Consider the following 13,611-nt stretch of genomic DNA (forward strand, 5'->3'; position numbering starts at 1 on the left):
TCTGTAGAGTCCAACAGCGCGACGTAGTGCAGGGGGCTGCTGTGTCTGTATTGTCCGCCAACAGTAGCAGTAAGCCATGCACTCAACCTGTCTTTCTTCTGTAATCCCCACCCCCTTTGTGGTCTCCCTGTTCTTGTGTGCATCAGCATCATCAGGCGGAGGTACAGTGGTACCGGAGCACGAGGGAGCTGCATAGCACATGGCCATGGAGGGCCACACCACGGACTCAGAATACACCAGTGGGACGGAGGGCGAGGGGAGCTTCAAGGCAGGGACAGGATCAGCAACCAGCGACATGGACTCGTCCTCCGATGGGAGCTCCCTTGTGATGGCGGCAAAATCTGTGCCCCCCACTTCTACAGGTACAGCCGCCACCCCCCCTACCAGCACCGCCCTCCCAGCAGCCCCTCAGCCTTCGCCCCATGCCCGCTCACCAAGGAGAGTGGGCATCACCTTCACCCCAGGCACCTCAGCCCCTGCCCCTGTCACCTCTTCTGCCCTCAGTGAGGAGGCCATTCCCTCACTGTTGGGCAGTCTACCATTTTGAATGCCATCCAGGGTGTAGAAAGGGAATTCCAACACACAAATGCATTCTTGGAGGGCATTCATTCTGGTCAGGCTGCCCTTCATCGAACCCTGCAAACTCTGGCCTCAGCAATGATGGCAGCCATTGTCCCTGTGTCTAGCCTCCCCCTCCAACTTCCTCCACCCAGACCCAATCCCCTGTACCCCAGCCTATCCCAAGCACACCATCAGACCAGCCTGCACACACCTCACCACACAAGGGAAGCTCAGGCAAACATAAGCACCACACATCTCATAGGCACTCACGCAAGCATCACACACATACAGACACACCAACATCCACTGCCTCCACTGTGTCCCCCTCGTCGTCGTCTCTTTCCTCCTTCCCAGTCTCGTCTACACTCTCACCTGCATGCACTACCACTACAGCCACTACGTCCCGCACCAGCACACCCACCACCACACCCCGCTCACGTGCTGTCACCACCCCCACTCCCATTTACATGTCCCCTGTGTCCTCTCCCAGTGTGTCTGTGACGCCCCCTCCGAAGATACACAGACGCAGGCACACACCCACCCAACAGCCATCCACCTCACGACAGCCTCCAGCGCATGCACCTTCACCCAAAGTCACCAAACGTACACCTCCTACAACCACTACCTCTTACTCCACTCCCAAACCCCCTCGAGCTACCCATTCCTAAGAAACTTTTCCTGGCCAACCTTGACCTCTTCCCCCCCCTCCAACTCATAGGTCCCGTACTAGCACCTCAGCCAAAAATTCGCCGGGACCAGTGGTGCCTGTTACAGGTATGTGGAGTGCACCGGCCACCAGGCCAGCCAGTGTGGCACGAATCCACAGCACAGCCAGTCCCCCCTCTGTGAAGCACCAGAGGTTGGACAGTGCCCAGCGGGAGAGGGGGAAGACTCCAGCCAGCATAGCCACTTACAAGGGTCCCGGGGGTAGTGTCGACTCAGCTGTGACTCCTCCCAAGGTGGGGAAGGGGCAGAAGAAATCTCCAAAGTCTGGGAGGAGCAGCACGGCGGAGAAGACCGCCATCATCCCCGCTGCCCAGGAGGCCACCGCCAGCCTAATCGTACCTGGCCAGGAGGCCACCGCCGGAGTCATTGCCCAGGAGGCCAGCCCAATTGTCACTGGCCAGGAGGCCACCACCAGGGTCACTGCCCAGGAGGCCAGCCCAATCGTCACTGGCCAGGAGGCCACCGCCAGAGTCACTGCCCAGGAGGCCAGCCCAATCGTCACTGGCCAGGAGGGCCCCGCAAGCCACAGCCCAGCTGACCCATGAAGGACCGCCAGCCACAGGCCTGCTGGGCAATGAAGGACCGCCTTGGCAAGCACCGATGAACAGGGCAAGCACCGCTGAACAAGGCAAAGACCGCCATGGCAAGCACCGCTGAACAGGGCAAGCACCGCTGAACAGGGCAAAGACCGCCATGGAATGCACCACTGAACAGGGCAAGCACCGCTGAACAGGTCAGAAACTGCCAACTCAAGCACCGCTGAACAGATCAGAAACTGCCAACTCAAGCACCGCTGAACAGGGCAAAGACCGCCATGGAATGCACCGCTGAACAGGGCAAGCACCACTGAACAGGTCAGAAACTGGCAACTCAATCACCGCTGAACAGGGCAAAGACCGCCATGGAATGCACCGCTGAACAGGGCAAGCACCGCTGAACAGGTCAGAAACTGCCAACTCAAGCACCGCTGAACAGGTCAGAAACTTCCAACTCAAGCACCGCTGAACAGGGCAAAGACCACCATGGAATGCACCGCTGAACAGGGCAAGTACCGCTGAACAGGTCAGAAACTGCCAACTCAAGCACCGCAGAACAGGGCAGAGACCACCATGGAATGCACCGCTGAACAGGGCAAGCACCGCTGAACAGGTCAGAAACGGCCAACTCAAGCACCGCTGAACAGGGCAAAGACCGCCATGGAATGCACCGCTGAACAGGGCAAGCACCGCTGAACAGGTCAAAAACTGCCAACTCAAGCACCGCTGAACAGGGCACAGACCGCCATTGAATGCACCGCAGAACAGGGCAAGCACCGCTGAACAGGTCAGAAACTGCCAACTCAAGCACCGCTGAACAGGGCAAAGACCGCCATGGAATGCACCGCTGAACAGGGCAAGCACCGCTGAACAGGTCAGAAACTGCCAACTCAAGCACCGCCGAACAGGGCAAACACCGCCAAGGCGAGCACCGCTAGCCCATTAGCGGCAGGGGCAGTGACGCAACTGGGACCGTCACGGGGTGAGTGCTGCACTCTGGGCACCAGTCCCCCTCCAGAACCAGTGGAGACATGCATCCACTCCGTCTGTCCTGCACAGGAAGAAGCACTCTGGGCACCAGTCCCCCTCCAGAACCAGTGGAGACATGCATCCACTCCGTCTGTCCTGCACAGGATGAAGCACCAGTCCCCCTCCAAAACCAGTAGAGACATTTATCCACTCCATCTGTCCTGCACAGGATGAAGCACTCTGGGCACCAGTCCCCCTCCAGAACCAGTGGAGACTGTTATCCACTTGAGAGACTGTGGCTTTGCACTCCCCAGGATGGTACAGTGGGCAACCCACCCACTGTAGAGACTTGAGAGACTGTAGCTTTGCACTCCCCAGGATGGTACAGTGGGCAACCCACCCACTGTAGAGACTTGAGAGACTGTGGCTTTGCACTCCCCAGGATGGTACAGTGGGCATGGAGCCCCCTCGTGGATCTGGTGTGGTGCACTCATCCGGCTGAGGTGCCCCCCCTTCCCTTCCCCCTGAGGTGCCTGTTGTATTTCTATCTGATGCCCCTGCAGTGTTCTCTCCGTTTTGATCAGGTATCTAGTGTGGGCCTCGCCCATGCATTTTGGACCCAGTGGTCCACGGACCATGCATGGTGCATTACCTGCACTACTAATTGTGGGGTATATTTCGTTTAATGTATATATATATGTATATATTTGGTTACTGTATTTTGATATATTACAATGGTTCAACTCATTTCCTTTTGTCTTTGCATTCTTCCGGGGTGGTTGGGGGTTGTTACTGTAATGTTTGGATATGCATTGGTGTGTGTGTTGTAGTGGGTGAGGGTCGGAGTGGGGGATGTGATGTTGGTTGTGTGTGTCCCTGTGTTTTTCCCTCCCCCTCCCCTATGTCATAGGTGCAGTACTCACCGTGGTCTTCGCCGCCGGCGTTGTTGATCCTCGTATAGGAGCAGGAAGACTATCGCAGGGAGAATATGGAGTTCCGGCTCCATGGTGTCGTCGTTCCATGTGGGGTGTGTAGAGGTGAGCGTTTTCCCTTTGAAATGGCTGTTTCCGCCGTGCTTTTAGCCGCGGTGAATCCGCCCCGGAAAAGGTGGCGGATGGGCCTGTTGTGATACTGTGGGTGGTACATTGTCCTCCGCCTGTCTGTTGGCGGTGACCGCTGCGCTTTTTGTTTGTACCGCCGTGGCGGTCGGAGTGTTAAAGTGGCTGTCTTTGTTGGCGGTTTCCGCCACGGTCATAATTCAAATTTTTTTACCGCCGGCCTGTTGGCGGTTTTACCACCACTTTAACACTGACCGCCAGGGTTGTAATGACCACCTAAGTCAAGTTCATCTTACCACTGGGAGGTCAACTAGAGTGACTTCTATCACTTCCCACTGGTGAAGGGGGTCTGGAGAACAATGTAGAGTTATGGACTTCACCATCCTCCCTCTTATTATCAATTTGGGCTATGGCATCTTCCTCATCCTTTCCAGGATTAGCTTCTGAGGAATCACCCCCCCCCTGCTTTCTCTTCCTCGTAGGCATTGAGGAGCTTTTCAAGATCCTCATTTTTGGTTGTTGCTCTAAACTCAATGCCCTTAATTTTACACAAAGCTCTTAGATCTCCTATCTTCAGACCTGGAAGGACAGACAAGTTGAGGTTCTTGTTTGTAGTGGAGAAGTGTGGCTCAATGGTTAGAGCGGCAGACCCTGATGCAGAAATCTGGCCCGCGACCAGGGTTCAATTCCCTTGGCCCTGGTAATTCTTGCATCGGTGCCTAATCTAATTCATGGGTCCCACTCTGTAACTCTGGGCAATAGCTTGCTTAATCTCCACAACGGTCCCAACAGCGCTAGGATGCCTGGCTTCACCTTGGAGGTTGCCCAGGAGTGGGCACCTCACAGGGAAAAGCCAGGAGGGCTTCCACAGCGGTATGCGTACAGCGCCTTGAGACCCTAACGGTGAGTAGTGCGCTATACAAGTACAAAGTTTTTACAGTTTGCCACCAATTGTACAAACTTTTACTTTTGAAAGTTTGGACCTTATTAAAAATGTTGTAATAACCTTTTAAAAATGTGCTGAACTTTCTAAACTTTTTGAACTTTTAGAACACTATTGGAATGGGGGTCTACATAGGGACCTAACAATTCCAATCAAAAACTCATTTTGAAAATTCTGTAAACTTATTTTGAGTCTAATGACAATTGAGGATGTCTCATGCACTAAAAATACTTATGACCAAGTGGAAATGCAAAACACAAGTTCAGGATCCCACTGCTGCCACTAATGTAGGAAAGTAGTGTATTTTGCAGTTATCTGGTTAGGTAATTGACACAACTCAACTGAAATCTGACACCAACTTATAAAACATAAAGCAGATTTTTATACAATTTTACACACCAAAACAAAGCCAATCGGCTTTGTATATAACCAGTGTCATACATTTTAAAGCAGAAAGAAAATCGGTGCATTTACAAGCTGTCAAATCTCACCATTGCAGTCAATGGAAAATGTCACTAGGGATAGTTGGTCACTTGTGGGGTGAGTTCAGAGGAACCAATTGGTAGTTAAGGTTTTGCGGGTCCCAAGACCAAGGCACCACAGTCAGACCAATTTTACCTGGCTTGTGTGGCCTGGGTGCAGAGGTGTCTTGGCTGTCCTTGGTGTTGAACGCAGGAGATGTGGGCACTGAAAAACGTTACTTGTGACACTCGGTCACTTACAGGTCAAGGTGTGGGAGCCCACTGGAGGTTAAGCTTGTGCTCTTGGTCAGGATTAACCAGGAAGAACAACTTCACCTAGTCTAGTATGAATTTTTTATGTCCCTTATACACCTGATTACACCACAAACATGAAATGTTTGAACAACGTGCTTACGAAAAAATTTAATTTCAATAGAGTTGGAATGTAAAGAAACATTTGATTGGGGCAAGGCCCAGCTAGTCCACACAAAAGCATTCAAATCTTATCATCTTTCATTGCCATGTTGTATCACTAATGATGATAGTAGTGTTGGGTTGGGAGTGGTGCAAACCCAGAAGAAGGGAATGGTGACTTCATAGTGGGCAAGGCATCTCAGTTGCTAAGAGATGCAGAATTGCACTACATGATGATAAAAAAAGAGAGCATGGCCTCCTATTAGGCTATCATAAAACTTCTCAGCTATGTGTGGGGCAAGTAAATTATAATTCAGTCTGATTACAGACCATTAGTATATATCATGAATTGAGAAAATGTGAAAAGCTACCCACAATGAATTGCTAGATTGTCTCAACAATTGCTACATTATAACTTTGACATTGTACACATTTCAGGTTGGAAGGCTGGAAGGTTTGACTATCTGACTAGATTTTTGATAGAAACTGGAGAGGAGATGAAGTTGATTGTGGAATGAATAACTGTGTAATTGCTGTTGTGTAGTTTGAAAAGAAGTGTGTTTTTCTGAACATGAAGAGCATGAGGCTGAGCAGCAAGATGATGTGGTGAAGCAAATTTTGTTCTATTTCTAACAAAGATGGAATAAAGAAAAGAGTGTGCATGTTCACTTACTGCTTTATGCTATCAGTTCTGATGAACCTTTGGATGCGGATATGAGGTTCATTCCACCTGAAAATTTGATTTGAGACCAGCTCTTATCATCCACACATCAAGGTCATTTGAGCTGTACTATGACTAAGTGTAGGGTCTGTTAATTTCTTGCTGCTACTCAAGTAAGACTAGTTTCTAAACTGAGTGTCAACAAGGGCTGTAATTTGTGAAAGATGCATTTTCGAGAGAAGTGTTCCCTGAATATCTGGTATCAGATAATGATATCCAGTTTGTGGCTACTGACATCATTGAATTCCTGGGATCCTAAGCAGTGACACATTTGAAGAGTTGTTTGTGCCATCTGGAGATAAACGGTCTGGTCCTATACATGAACAATATATTGTAACAGTGCAACCAACAGACCTTGGCAAATGGTATAATTAATGCTGTAAAAACCATGGTGTGATTTTACAACACTAGCCCCCTTTCTGTCACCAAAGTTTTGTCGCTTGAGTATTGTATGTCAGGAGACCTTTATCCAAGCTATTCCCAGCTTGGATATATATGTTGAGGAAAGCAGGAGTTTATCTCCAAAACCAAAGAACCAGAACCTTTTGTAAAGACCTATGTGAAACAGGTCCTAAAGAAGCAAAAATAGTCTTATGGATTTTGGAAACTGCTGGGCTATCACACTATCTCTGGTTTGTCTTTTCCATCTGCAGACTATGGAGGTTTTTTATTTTGTTTTGGGCAGAGGAAGAGATGTTATGTAGTGTTCTCCAGTTATTTCTGAAGGTCATTGAATATTAAGGAGCTTGTATCTTTATATGTATGTTGCTAACATGTTGGAACTTTGAGCACAGGGGTTGATGTTTGAATTATCAATAGTTAAGTTGGAGCTAACCTTTCACCAGTGTGCCTTGTGGTGGCTCATTTAGGGCCATATTTATACTTTTAGACGCACAACTGTGCCAACGCAGTTGTGCGTCAAAACTTTTAACGCCGGCTAACGCCATTCCAAAGCGCCATGCGGGCGCCTTATTTATTGAATGACGTTAGCCGGCGCAGCTGACTGGTGTGCGTAAAAAAAAATGACTCACACCAGGCAGTGCCGGCGTAGGGGAAAATGGAGCTTGGGCGTCAAAAAATGGGGCAAGTCAGGTCTGAGGCAAAATTTTGGCCTCAACCCGATTTGCGCCATTTTTTTTTACGCCCAACCCCCATTGAAATGACTCCTGTCTTAGCACAGACAGGAGTCATGCCCCCTTGCCCAATGGCCATGCCCAGGGGACTTATGTCCCCTGGGCATGGTCATTGGGCATAGTGACATGTAGGGTGGCACAAATCAGGCCCCCCTATGCCACAAAAAAAAAAAAAAAAATACTTACCTGAACTTACCTTAAGTTCCCTGGGATGGGTCCCTCCATCCTTGGGCGTCTTCCTGGGGTGGGCAAGGGTGGCAGGGCGTGTCCCTGGGGGCATGGGAGGGCACCTCTGGGCTCCTTCCGAGCCCACAGGTCCCTTAACGCCTGCCCTGACCAGGTGTTAAAAAATGACGCAAAAGCGGCTGGGCGTCAGTTTTTAAGACCCGCCCACTCCCGTGCGTCATTTTTGCACGGGAGTTTAAATAAGGCGCACATGCCTTAGAGTAATTTTTTAGAAGGGAACGCCTACCTTGCATATCATTAACACAAGGTAGGTGTCCACGCTAAAAAATTACGCAAACTCCAAGATCTTTGGCGCTAGACGGGTCTAACGCCAAAGTATAAATATGGAGTTAGCTTTGCGTCGGATTTGCGTAAAAAAAATGACGCAAATCCGGCGCAAAGAGAGTATAAATATGCCCCTTACTGTCTAAATGTCAATAAACCTTTGTGCTGACCATGCTCAGCTTTTTGGTTCCAGCTTCGGACACTACACACAAATATTTGCTCAAGCAGTTTTTCCCAAGTAATTTTGTGGGTCTTAAAGTCCTCTTGAGGCACATGATTTGTCCTACCACTTTACCTACATACAGGAACACTGACAATGCAAAAACCGAGTTTGTATGCAATTGTTAGTTTTAAAAATATATTTGTGACATCAACTGCACTCATATCAAGCTGGTGCCCCAAGGAGAGGAAGGCATGTGAAAATAGAAACATGATCCACTAGTCAGTCAAAGTCCAGATAATCTTAAAATCTTGGTGACCAGATAATATTAAAAACTTGGTGATGTACTCACGTTCATGTGTGTACCCTGAATCCTGACTCTGCACAGATTATAAAATCATGCCACCCCCAAAGTACATGATTACTAGTATCATAGTTTATGTCACATGGCACCCATGCACAATCACAGAAATGATAATTACACAAAGCACTCACTTCAGGCAAGATGGTCACAACTGCATGTGATAACCCTAATTAGATTTGAAAGCAGTGGCACATGCCTATCATGTTCTATTCTAAAAAAATACATCCATTTCTGAATTTGATAACACCCATAGTTGTCTACAGACAGGTAGCAATGAAATCTTAACATGTCCACATTCTGTTAGATTCTCACAGGTGTCTCCTGATACCCTTTATATTTATAACTACTGACCACAATATGAAGACCATTTAAGACATAGGAGCAAACATATGGCTTTGCCCACAGACCTACATACTAGAAACATTAAAAAAACACACTTTAAAGTCTTAAACCTGAGATTTGGCATATATATATATATATATATATATATATATATATATATATATATACATATATATATATATATATATATATATACATATATATATATATATATATATATACATATATATATATATATATATATATATATATATATATATATATATATATATATATATATATGTATGTGTATATATATATATATATGTATGTATATATATATATATATATATATATATATATATATATATATATGTACTCCAGAGAATTTGTTGCATATTGCTATCCCCTGCTGCATTCTGTTCTACTTCATCATCAGATGTAATGTTCCAGTAATAGTTAAAGAAGCTCCACACCATGACATTTTCTATAAGGAGATATTCAACAACCTAATGGGTAAAAATATAATGAACAAATACATTTTCCACAAGATGATGAAATTGTGAATGCCCTCTAAAGTTTACACATATACAAGAACCTAAATCAAAACCCTCTACTTGACTCCAGTTGACCCAATGAACATATTGATACTCATACCCCCTCCATACCCCCAAGAGTCTCATTGAACATACCGATTTCCCAACTTGCTTTCTAATACCAAATAGCAACTATATTTTGCACTTAATTAATTTTCCATCTTGGTACCAAAAGACTGCCACAGTGTCTCAGGTAACCAAGACATCATGTAGAATGCAGAATTATATGAGTTTAGGGTACACTGTTTCCTGACGGAGTTTGCCAAGGTGATGATGGCCACCCCCACTGCTCCAACCTGTCTGGAGCTGCTTATTCCTATTATTCAATATTTTGTGTTCATTTTTTTACTTACTACAAACTAACTGTGAGCAGACATAGGTTTATGCAGCACCTGATGTAGGTGATGAATGCAGTGTGGAAGTCTATGGAATAGTATGCCTAGAAATAATTAAAAATTACAACAGATGTCCTTATTTTATTTTAATATCAATACAAAGTCCCTTAAGTCATACATGTTTTAGTTTGGTAACCTTTTATGACAGTCTACTATAAGATAGTTGCTTGCTGTCAACCTGGATAACACTAGGTTGTCCGGCATTTAGACCACTGTTAAGAAACTGGGAACCCACATGTTTGGGAGAATGTAGCTGCAGTGACTGTCTCCCTTCAACACACTGAATTGTTGTCATTGGAAGTGTTCATGGCTTCTCACTTTATAATGGAGTGTGTAAATGAATCCTGAATGCAGAAAGATGTCTTCCCTAACAAAGGACATAGTCAACCTATGTTTTGGGTGATGCCTTGCTGCAGGCTGCAAACATTGTGGCTTGGTTAAAGGTGGCTACATATAATTTTTTCAGTGCATTTTCATAAGATATGTTACTCATTTTCTTGTGAGTGGGGTGTGGATGCACCCATGCTTGTTGCAAGTGTTATTAGTGAGTAGTGTGGGACGCTTCTCTGGATCTTTTTCCAATCCTTCATCATCTTCCACCACCCAATGTATGTCACCTGCTATGGCAAATTGCACTGTCATATTGGGTTAACAATTGTAATGTTCTCTGTGTATCCATATGTAGCAGTGTGCAGTTACCCCCGCTTTTGGATTTTCTCTACTTTCAGGTTCAGGAAAAGAGTTCACAAAAAGCAGGTGCTGCCAGAGATTGTTGCACTCCTCAGTCTTTCTGGCACAGAGGAATTCTTCTAAACAGATAGTTTTGTGATCTCATTACAAAACAGTCATCTGCCGTTGGAAAGTTTGTAGCAGATATCATAAGGTGAAACCAGCAATGTCTGGAGAATGTCCTTGAGTGAGTCATTTCAGTATTTCCGTACATTCTCCTGCTTTAAGGGGACTAATATCCTTTCCCTGCTTCCCAAGGTAAATGTATGGCAATGTTTGGCCTCAAATGCTTTGCTTTTCAGGTTTGCAAGAGTCACACTTAAGTTTAGACTAGGTTATTCTCTCTCCATCTCCAATCTCTTGACAAAGCCTAAGCCAAAGTATATACATTCCTGCCCTTCCAGGGTCAAAGCAGAAAAATATCTCTCCATACAACAGTTACCCATTGAGAAAGAATGCCTCATTTATGTAAGTAAAGTTTTGCCCCGAGAAGGTAAATGTCAGGAATGTCTTTCAATAGCACTCTGACAAAACATAAAAACTAGAATAGACATGAAGAACTTTGTTTTGTCAGAGGTTTGAGCAGTGTCAAATACCCTCTGGCAGCATTCTACCAGATTATTGATTATAGAATATCATAGGGGCAAAAAATTGTGACCAAAATGTTGTGAAGGGAGGTACATAGGTAACCATAGGTGTTAGACCTGATAACCTTTTGGCTGTCTTCCTCCCAACTTTTTGCCTGCCTCTTCCATTTTTCGGACTTAATTTTTGGTAGTTTTAGGACTCTGTACATTCTACCACTGATAACCAGTGCTAAAGTGCTTGTGTTCTTTCCCCTAAACATGTTAATATAGCTTCATCTCCGGTTGGCATAATCAATTTACTTATAAGTCCGAAGTAAAATGGTACTACAAGTACCTGGGCCTGTAAAAGAAATGCTATTAATAGGCCTGCAAAACTGATTGTTCCACCTAAATAAGTAGCCCTTTAAAAACGTCTCAGGTCTGCCATTGCAGAGTTAGTGTGTCTGCAGTCTTACACTGTCATGTAAACACGGCAAAAAAAACTTTCACCAGGCCTAAACCTTCCCTTTTCATACATATAAGTTACCCTTAATGTAGCCCCCAGACAGCTCAAAACCAGAGTGCCTTGTAATGAAAACAGAGGGCATGTACTTTTAAGTTTTACATTTCCAGGTAGTGAAAAACTCCCAAAGCCCTTGTTCTCTACTGCAAGACCCATCCCTCACTTAGGAAAACATTAGGCTTTCCTTATTGCATTTTATAAGTGTAATTCACATTTGGGAAGAAACAAAACCTCTAAGTGTGGTATCTCTGGAATCACAATTTAAAATCCAAACTTATGGTGAAGTTGTATTTTAAATTGGAATTCTGAAAATGCCACTTTTAGAAAGTTAAAGGGGCATATTTATACTCTGTTTGCGCCGGAATTGGTAGTTTTTTTTGACGCAATTCCGACGCGAAACTAACTCCATATTTATACTTTGGCGTTAGACGCGTGTAGCGCCAAAGTCCATGGAGTTTGCGTAATTTTTTTGCGTGGACACCTACTTTGCGTTAATGATATGCAAGGTAGGTGTTCCCGTCTAAAAAAATTGACTCCAAGGCATGTGCGCCGTATTTACACTCCCGGGCAAAATTCACGCCCGGGAGTGGGCGGGTCAAAAAAAATGACGTCCGGACGCTTTTGCGCCGTTTTTTAGCGCCTGGTCAGGGCAGGCGTTAAGGGACCTGTGGGCTCGGAAGGAGCCTAGAGGTGCCCTCCCAAGCCCCCAGGGACATCCCCTGCCACCCTTGCCCACCCCAGGAGGACACACAAGGCTGGAGGGACCCATCCCAGGGACATTAAGGTAAGTTCAGGTAAGTTTTATTTTTTTATTTTTTTGTGGCATAGGGGGGCCTGATTTGTGCCCCCCTACATGCCACTATGCCCAATGACCAAGCCCAGGGGACAGAAGTCCCCTGGGCATGGCCTTTGGGCAAGGGGGCATGACTCCTGTCTTTGCTAAGACAGGAGTCATTTCAATGGGGGTTGGGAGTCGAAAAAAATGCCGCAAATCGGGTTGAGGCGAAAAATTTGCCTCAGCCTGACTTGCCACATTTTTTGGCGCCCAAGCTCCATATCCCCATACGCCGGCGCTGCCTGGTGTACGTCGTTTCTTTTCACGCACACCAGGTAGCGCCGGCGGCTAACGCCGGCTAACGTCATTGAATAAATACGGCGCCTGCATGGTGCTTCAGAATGGCGTTAGCCGGCGCTAATTTTTTTGACGCAAAACTGCGCTAGCGCAGTTTTGCGTCAAAAAGTATAAATATGGCCCAAAATGTCTTACTTGAGTCATTTGGTGCCTGCTGCCTTTTTCAAATTGCATGTCTGGGGTGGTTTTACAGCTGGGCTTTGTGTATTCCTCCTAGTCACACACAACAAGATCTTAGGTGTGTCTCAATGGGGCATCTCTGGCAGGATGGGAGGGAGGAGCTGGGCACAGCCTCACTTACACCTGAATAGGTTGGGTTCTGTCCACACACAAAGGGCTGCATACTCTACCCATACTGAGACTGAAGCCAGGGCAGGAAGGAGGACCTCTGTGCACTTCAAAGGCAAGTCTTCAAAGTCTCCCCTTCTTCAAAGGCACACTGGATATAAGTACTGGACTCAGAAATCACAACTTCAGTACACTTCTGGCCCTGTGGATACTCTGCCAGGAAGAAAGACTGCTGTGCTGCTACAAGGCCTGCCACTCTGCTGGAGTGCTACTTTGCTGGACTCCTCCTCTACTGTGCTGACCTGCTGTCCCTTTGCCTGGATGAGATGCACTGGGCCTATATCTCTTGAACCCAGAAACCAGAGAGACACCAATGGCTTGTTGTCTGGCCTCCAGATCTGAAGTCTCAGGGACATTACAGACTTACAAAAACCCTGCTCCAGGATCCTGACTCTGCCATCTGTGATTCTACCCTGCCAAGTGGTGCCACCTCAGTCCTGTATCC

The sequence above is a fragment of the Pleurodeles waltl genome, chromosome 5 (assembly GCF_031143425.1).
Source record: "Pleurodeles waltl isolate 20211129_DDA chromosome 5, aPleWal1.hap1.20221129, whole genome shotgun sequence".
Classification (NCBI taxonomy): domain Eukaryota; kingdom Metazoa; phylum Chordata; class Amphibia; order Caudata; family Salamandridae; genus Pleurodeles; species Pleurodeles waltl.